This window comes from Narcine bancroftii, chromosome 13 (genome assembly GCF_036971445.1).
Source record: "Narcine bancroftii isolate sNarBan1 chromosome 13, sNarBan1.hap1, whole genome shotgun sequence".
Lineage (NCBI taxonomy): Eukaryota > Metazoa > Chordata > Chondrichthyes > Torpediniformes > Narcinidae > Narcine > Narcine bancroftii.
In genome coordinates, this window is record NC_091481.1 from 29,353,973 (window position 1) to 29,362,019 (window position 8,047).

General features: G+C 45.4%; 1 pseudogene; it reads right to left on the reverse strand.

Moving 5' to 3' along the window:
- Positions 1 to 1,368: 1,368 nt before the first annotated feature.
- LOC138749061 (ATP-sensitive inward rectifier potassium channel 8 pseudogene) lies at positions 1,369 to 7,377 on the reverse strand (annotated as a pseudogene).
- Between the last annotated feature and the right edge of the window lie 670 nt (positions 7,378 to 8,047).

The window sequence follows — 8,047 nt, forward strand, 5'->3', positions numbered from 1 at the left end:
ACCCTCCCATAACCTTCTATTTTTCTTTCATCCATGTATCTGTTTAAGAGTTTCTGAAATGTCCCCAATGTTTCAGCCTCCACCACCATCCCCAGCAAGGCATTCCTGGCTCCCACAACTCACTGTGTTTTAAAAAAAAGCACACCCCTGATGTCTCCCCTCCCTTAACTTTGTACATATGTCCTCTGATCCTGCCCTAGGAAACAAGTGTTGGCTGTCCACCTTATCTATGCCTCTCATAACCTTGTGGACCTCTATCAAGTTTCCTCTCATCCTTTTACACTCCAAAGTGAAAAGTCCCACCTTTGCTAACCTTGATTCATTAAGACTTGTTTCCCAATCCAGGCAACAATTCTAGAATGGTAGTTCTTGGAGTCATCATGAGCTATGGTGAAAACCTTCTCCATTATAGTTGTCTGGAAGTCAAGCAGTCTTTCATTGGATTCAGTTTCAAATTAAATTGGAACAATAAACCAAAACAGGTGAACTTTGGTTTTGTTTCTCAAGATGCCAATGGTACAACCAGCTGACAAAGAGGGTTCACTGCGACACATGTACATTCAAGTTGGATTGAACTTCCCTGTACAAATACAATAAAATGATTCTTTAAACAGCATTTGTGGAATAAAGACACTGTGCAAATTGAACAATTACTTAATACAATCAAATTTTTCATGCATTTTTTTAAATTTTCCTTCATGTGAGAAGCAAATTCCATGTAATTCTTGTTGGATGATGTTTATTTAAAATTCCATAATGTTTTTCAAGCTCAGTGTGCATATCCCAATTGTTCCCTTGTTTTACTAACTGTATGACCAAGTCCAGTAATCTCTGTGGGATTTTGCCCTTTATTTGCAGTGGGGTGAAAGGAGAGGTCACATGTACCTCCAATGAGGAGTCTCTCTTGTTGATCTTGGCTCAGGGACCGCACTCCTGTCAATGAAGGCCAAATGTTCACATCTCCAGAGTTCTTGAATGCAGAATCAATGCTAAACCACCAGTTCAGTATTGAGAAAGTGATAAGTTTCTATCACAGCTGAAATATTAGCCAGAGAACTAGTATGTCGGGTAAAGAAAACACTTCAAGGACCTATATGAACGCTGTCCTCCCGTGTGTTCTGACGATTATCCCCAATAAGTAACTTTTTCATTGTTGTGAATGGTGTTTGCTATGTGAATTTGACAGCGTAGTTCCTACACTACAATAATAAATTCATTTCTAAGCTATCAAGGGTTTGTGCGTCTTTGAGGTTGTGGCATGCATTATATAAATTCAAGACTCTCTTCTTCAAATCAGCAACTCAAATAAAGTCTCCTAAAGCAGCAAGTGCTGTAAGAAAAATCATTGTTTAAATAAAGATCCAAAACTTGTTTACTGGAAATGTTTATTTAAAATTCCATAACAATATCAAGTTTAATCTTATAAGTACTAAGACTGATAATGAGTCCTCTACATCACACACTTCACTTTTAAATGACTCTTCAACAAAGCTGCACTCCATGCATGCCTGTATGAACAAAAGAGCAGAGGTCTTTTCATCTGCATCTAGCTTCAGCAGAATTTCTGCTGTTTGGAATTCAGCAGACAAAATATTAAGGTCTTATCTGATGTGACATCATTAATTTACTGCAATTCCATGTGATATTGAAGATCATTTGAGTGCATTGAGTCTACGTTGGCTGAAAGAGGATCTCAATCCTCACTCATTTTCCCCTCTTACCCACCTCTCCCTCCCACCCCCCCCCCCCCGCCTCACACACACACACTTTACCACTCACCAACACTCTAAGGGTAATTTACAGTGGCCAATTAATCTACCAAGGGCCATGGAATAGCTGAGGAGAAAGAGAAAGTGCTCAAACCACAGACAGATCATGAGGTCAGAATTTAACCTGGATCACTTGAGCTGAGGCAGCAGTTCAACCAGCTGTGGCACAGTGTAATATTAAGGCTTATGAGGTTCTCTTCACACCATTTACACTCAGTCGATATTATTTCCTTCACTCATTTTACAGGACTTAAATATTTACTTGGCATTTATAGTCATAGAATTATTGCGTTAAACAGCACATAACAGGTCCATTGGCCCAACTTGTCCACATTGACCGAGTTGGCATTCTGGGCTAGTCTCATTTACCTGCATTTTTTTATATCCATCTAAAACTTTCTATTCATATATCTTTCCATAGTTAATGTTACATTAAAAACATTGCTGCTCGCTCCCAGAGCGTGAGATTGTGCCAGCATTTGGTGAAACATTGAAAGGATCTGGTAATCTTTACAGACAATGTTAGCTCCTTTACTCTTTAGCTAAAACACAAAAAATTCTGGAGGAACTCAGCAGGACTCTTAGAGATAAAGATAGTGAACGTTTCGGCCCTGAGCCCTTCCTCAAGGTATGAGAGAATAACAGGTAGCTGACTGAATAATAAGGCAGGGGAGACGGGAGGGGGGGGGGGGGTGGGTGGGGAGAAAGCACTGGGGGAGGTGCAGAGGTGCACAGGCCAACAGACAAACACTGATGATTGGACATGAATAAGAACACAGGAGAGGAAAAGTGAGAATTGATTGGTGGAAGGGGGTGGCTTTGTAAATGCAGAGCAGGAGGAAAGAAGAGAGGGGAAGAGAAAGAGAGACAGAGTTAAAAAAATAAGGATAGAGGAAGGGGAGAGACAGAAACCATAGAAGTTGATCTTTATGCCATCCAGCTGGATGGGATTAACTTTCTGGATATTTTAAAATGATCAATGCTAATTTATTGAGATTTAACATTCTCCACGTATAAATTTTGCAAAGTGGATCATTTATTAGCCAAGCAAATAAATGTTAAACATTTTGGAATTTCAGTTTTCACTGCTAAGAGAATTCAGTTGACTTTCATTGGGCTATAAAACTGTCCCGAAAACACAGAAGGTGGCGACTTACTGAGAGATCTGGATGGCCCATGAAGTTGAGCATCAGGGCCCAGTCTACCTGGGATTCCCCAGTTTATATTCGAGAGACAACGGACAGGGTAAAAAACAGAATTAAGGCAAATGGTTTTGATGGTCCAAAGGACCTTTCTCCATACCATATTTCTCCTTAACTCTAGAACCACACTCTATCCTGTAGGGATTGTAGTAGACCCAAGGGAATAAGAGGCTGTAGAGTAAAAATGTTACTTTTGAAAGAATATTTTGTTTTGTAAATTTTCAGATTTTATGAGCTCTTGGTTTATGTTTATTGTTTGAATGATCTATTTAATTAGTTACTTTAGTCAGTAGTTTTCTAATGTTGCTGATTTTTCTTATATTTTAAAAACTCGTCATCAGTGTTGACCTGCTACACACATCTGAGACTGACCCAGTTGGATCCTGACCTCTAGTGCTATCAGTGAGGAATTTGCATGACCTCCCTCTGACTGTGTGAGTGCTCATTTCCTCCCAAATTGCAATGCTATTACACCCCCAGTGACTAGATTCGAACCCAGTGCTGTCTGTAAGGAGTCTGCACGTTCTCACCGTGACCTGCTGAGGTTTTCTCCAGAGGCACAGTTTCCTCCCACCCTCCAAAATGTACGGGGTTAGTACCTTAATTGGTTGTAATTGGGTGGCGGGGGTATCATGAGCTAGAACGTCCTTCTACCCTGGTGTATCATTAAAATTATATTTAAAAACTCCTGAAGACATGTTAGCTACTAGGTTCATTTGGTACTGTAAATAAACCCTGGTGTACAGATGAGGGGTGGAGTCAGGAAACATAGATGGAAATGTGGGGAGAATAAAGTAGAGTTTGTGTAGGATTGGTGTGTGGGTGTGTGACAGCTCAGACTGCGAGCAGTTCAAACCCCACTTTTCCAGCTGTCAACACCAATCAATGGCAATTCTCCACCTGCATGTCCTGAAGCCCAGTTACTACCCATACCTTGATAATGCACCCTAGAGTATGAGGGCAACGGAGATAGACCCCCTACTTGTGATCCAGGTCAGGGGCGTAACCAGGTTTTAACATTAGGGGGAGCAAGCACATAAAAAAGGTGCCACGATGCACACCAAATAATTTTAAAATCATTATACATTTTTAAAGCAACCTTTTACTATGTGTGGGCCAGATGGTGAGGCAGTCGTTGAATGTGGGCTGCAGTGATTTTTCAGTGGGGGTGGGGGTGGCTTTGGTGTCAGACCACAGGTGGAAGTGATGACAGACTTGGGGGGAGGGGGAGTGGGAGCCATGGCGCCATTGGATGGATTAAAAATTGTTGAAAAGGTGCCACTTATGAATAATGTGTGCAGGGGGAGCAGTGGCTCCCCCTCTAGCTATGCCACTGATCCAAATAATTACAGATATGAGCAGCTAATGCGGTGATTCCAGACAGGAGAATGATACTTTCATTCTGGTCCTTTATACAATGAAACCACAAAAAAAACCTCAAAACTCAGTGTAACTGAGCACAATTAGCAGTAGGATGTTATGAATTTTGCAGTGCAAATAAAGGGAAGTCACATTGTTCTTTTCATGACCTCAGAAGCTGCCTAAAGCAATTCACAACCGATGAAGTATATAGGTGGTGAAAACATGACAGCCTTTTGCAAGATCCCTCAAATATCCAAACTATTACATAATTTGTATTTTAATTCACATGCAATTAAGAAATAAATATCGGCCAGGTCATGAGGATGACTTTTCTTCAGAATAATAATGCGGTGTGTTTAAATCTATTTGAAAAGGCAGATGTAAACTCGCCTGAAGGAAAATACCCCCCATCAGTGCTACTGAACCTCTGAAGTGTCAGCCCAGAGTTTACAATCATCTCTGGACTGGGAATTAAATCCAGGCCAACAAAGAAACAAACTTTAGAAAATTCCACTCTGACCCCACGACTTCCTCAAGGGCGAGAGGTCATGTGGATCCTGTTCATGTTTCCTGCTCACTCATGCCTTTGATATGAAGTAACATGACAAGAAGTCTTATGGAAAAGCAGGGATTACCATCGGTCAGCAGATTAGGTTTAGGATTGTGATTTGAAACGACTGAAGTAGGGAAGAGTTTAAAAAAAATAGTCCCAAACAATCTGAAACTAACATTGAAGTGGCTTAGTGGTTAGGAAGTACCGTCTCATTTCAAGGGTAGCAGTGGAGAGAGAAAGTCACTGCAATGTTAGAACAATCCCAACCCACCATCAGTGTAACTTAAACAATTCAATTCTCCAGACCCGATTTAATGAACTGATTTAAGGACTGCTGTATTTTTTAAACGCGTTCAAGTTTATATTCTTGACTTTACTGGAAGAATTATTTCAAACAACCATTTTTCAGCTATCAAATGCAATTACCGTCCTTGCCAGTGTTATTAATACTAAGCTTCAGGAAGAAATGCAACGAACTAAACAAATCGGTTGCTCAATTCTAATGTGTGAGCTGCCAACAGAGAGCAAGCATCCAGTAAATGGATGCAGTACTACATGATAGTACTCTACGACAGGAGGGGGGTGCTGAATCGAGATTAAAGAATCCTTCTCGGTTCAATAATGCTTCAATTGAACGGGCTGGAAAGGGAATTCCAAAGTTTCCAGCGCAAGGTGCAGGGTCCGCGTATGATCCCGTCCAAGGAAGGAATCACCGCCGTGTCTCCTTGCATCAATGAACCTCGGTCTCAGCAGCGTCCGGGCTGTCTTCGGGCGGAAGGAATTGGACCTTGGGGACCAGCAGCGAGGAGTTGTTCCTCCTCATGGAGTTGTTCCGCCGCATGGAGCTGCGCTTCCTCAGCGAGTTCTGGTGCGAGAGTTCGCTCTTCTGCAGGGTTTGGATCAGGATGGACGGTTTCTCGTCCAGCTCCCGGGCGCTGCAGCGAGGAGTCGCCACTTTCACCCTGTTGCCGAACTTGGAATAGTCCACCGAGTAGATGCCGTCCTCCTCCGTCACGATGGGGACGAAGCGGTGGCCCCACAAGATCTCCTCGGCGATGTAGGAGGTGCGGGCCTGCGTGGTGATGCCGGTGGTCTCCACCACCCCTTCCAGGATGACGATCACCTCCAGGTTCTGGCTCTGCAGGTCGCTGGCCGCGATCTCGTACAGGGGGCTCCTCTTGTCCATCACGTGGCAGACGGTGAGCGGCGCCACCAGGAAGATGGTGTTGCTCTCGATGGGGTTGTCCACCAGCAGGTCGATCTGGTGGATGGGGATGACCTCGCCCTCGGCGGTGCTGGTCTTCTTCACCAGCTGCATCCTGACCGAGGCGCTGATGATCATGCTCTTCCTCAGGTCGCCCACCCGGAACATGAAGCAGAGTTTGCCGTTCCTCAGGCCGACCACGGCGTGCCGGCTGAAGATCAGGGTCTCGGCTCGCCGGTGAGCCTGGGCGGTCTTCATGAAGATGCAGCCCAGCATGACGGCGTTGATGATCAGCCCCGAGATGTTCTGCGCGATGAGCACGGTGATGGCCATGGGGCACTCCTCGGTCATCATCCGGCCGCCGAACCCGATGGTGACCTGCACCTCGATGGAGAAGAGGAAGGCCGAGGTGAACGATCTCACCTTGGTGACGCACGGCTCGAAGGACGGGCTCCTGGCGGGGTCCAGGTCCCCGTGGGCGAACACCACCAGCCACCAGATCATGGCGAAGAGGAGCCAACTGCAGAGGAAGGACATGGTGAAGATGAAGAGGGTGTATCGCCACTTCAGGTCCACCAGCGTGGTGAAGACATCCTGCAGGAAGCGACCCTGCTCCCGGATGTTCTTGTGCGCCGCGTTGCAAGCCCCGTTCTTGTCGATGAAGCGAGGCTGGCGCGGACGCACGGTGTAGCGGGGCTGCCGGACATTCTCGGCCGCGATGCGGGCCAGGACATACTCCTCGGGGATGATGCTCTTCCTGGCCAGCATGCTGCCACCATAGTCCTGCCTTCACACGGAGGGGCGTGGGCAGCAGGGATCTCCCAACTGTGAAATTGCTGAGACCAAATCGGAGGAGTCTTCACAAATTCCTCATTTAGGTCATTTGGGGGGAGAGAGGTGCACGTTGGTTTCCGCTGAGCCCCTCCGACCTGGGCGCTTTGTCCCACCCCCGGTGACTTTCCGTGGGGATTCCAGGGATAACGAGACTCGGCTCCTTGTTCTCCCGGCGCAGTCCAGCCCGGCTTTGTTGGGAATGATCGGGAGCCTACCCCTCTCCCTGCTCCATGTGCCGTGCCCGAATCTTCCCGGGCAATGCTATCCAAGAGCTGAACAGATCCAAGAGATGGACTTCAGGACGACGTGGACGGAGAGGAGCATCGCTGGACTGGAGGCTCATCGGAGGCGCCAGACCAGGGGCTTGTGACTGCTTGGCGCTGAGCGTCCTCTCGCCGCTGCTATCCCCGAATAACTGGTGCCACATGTTCACTCGGTTTTCAACCCAGTTCCCCAGCCCCGACTCGAACTTTTCTGACGTAAATAAGGAGGATCTTTTCCTCTTATTCCCAAAGGCGAATCCACAAAACCTGAAGGTCAGACATTAACCCCTTCCGTTCAAAGCGCAGCACTTTCACTTGGTTTCTTTCAGCCTCGAATTTGGAGTGTATTTGTCACAACGTAACCAAGTTACGTGAGAAGTAACCAAGTATAGTGAGAAGTAACGAAGTGACGTGAGAACTAACCAAGTTATGTGAGAAGTTACCAAGTTACGTGAGAAGTAACCAAGTTACGTGAGAAGTAACCAAGTATAGTGAGAAGTAACCAAGTTACGTGATAAGTTACCAAGTTACGTGAGAAGTAACAAAGTTACGTGAGAAGTAACCAAGTTACGTGAGAAGTAACCAAGTTACGTGAGAAGTTACCAAGTTACGTGAGAAGTTACCAAGTTACGTGAGAAGTAACCAAGTATAGTGAGAAGTTACCAAGTTACGTGAGAAGTAACCAAGTTACGTGAGAAGTAACCAAGTTACGTGAGAAGTAACCAAGTTACGTGAGAAGTTACCAAGTTACGGGAGAAGTAACCAAGTTACGTGAGAAGTAACCAAGTTGCGTGAGAAGTTACCAAGTTACGTGAGAAGTAACCAAGTTATGTGAGAAGTAACCAAGTTACGTGAGAAGT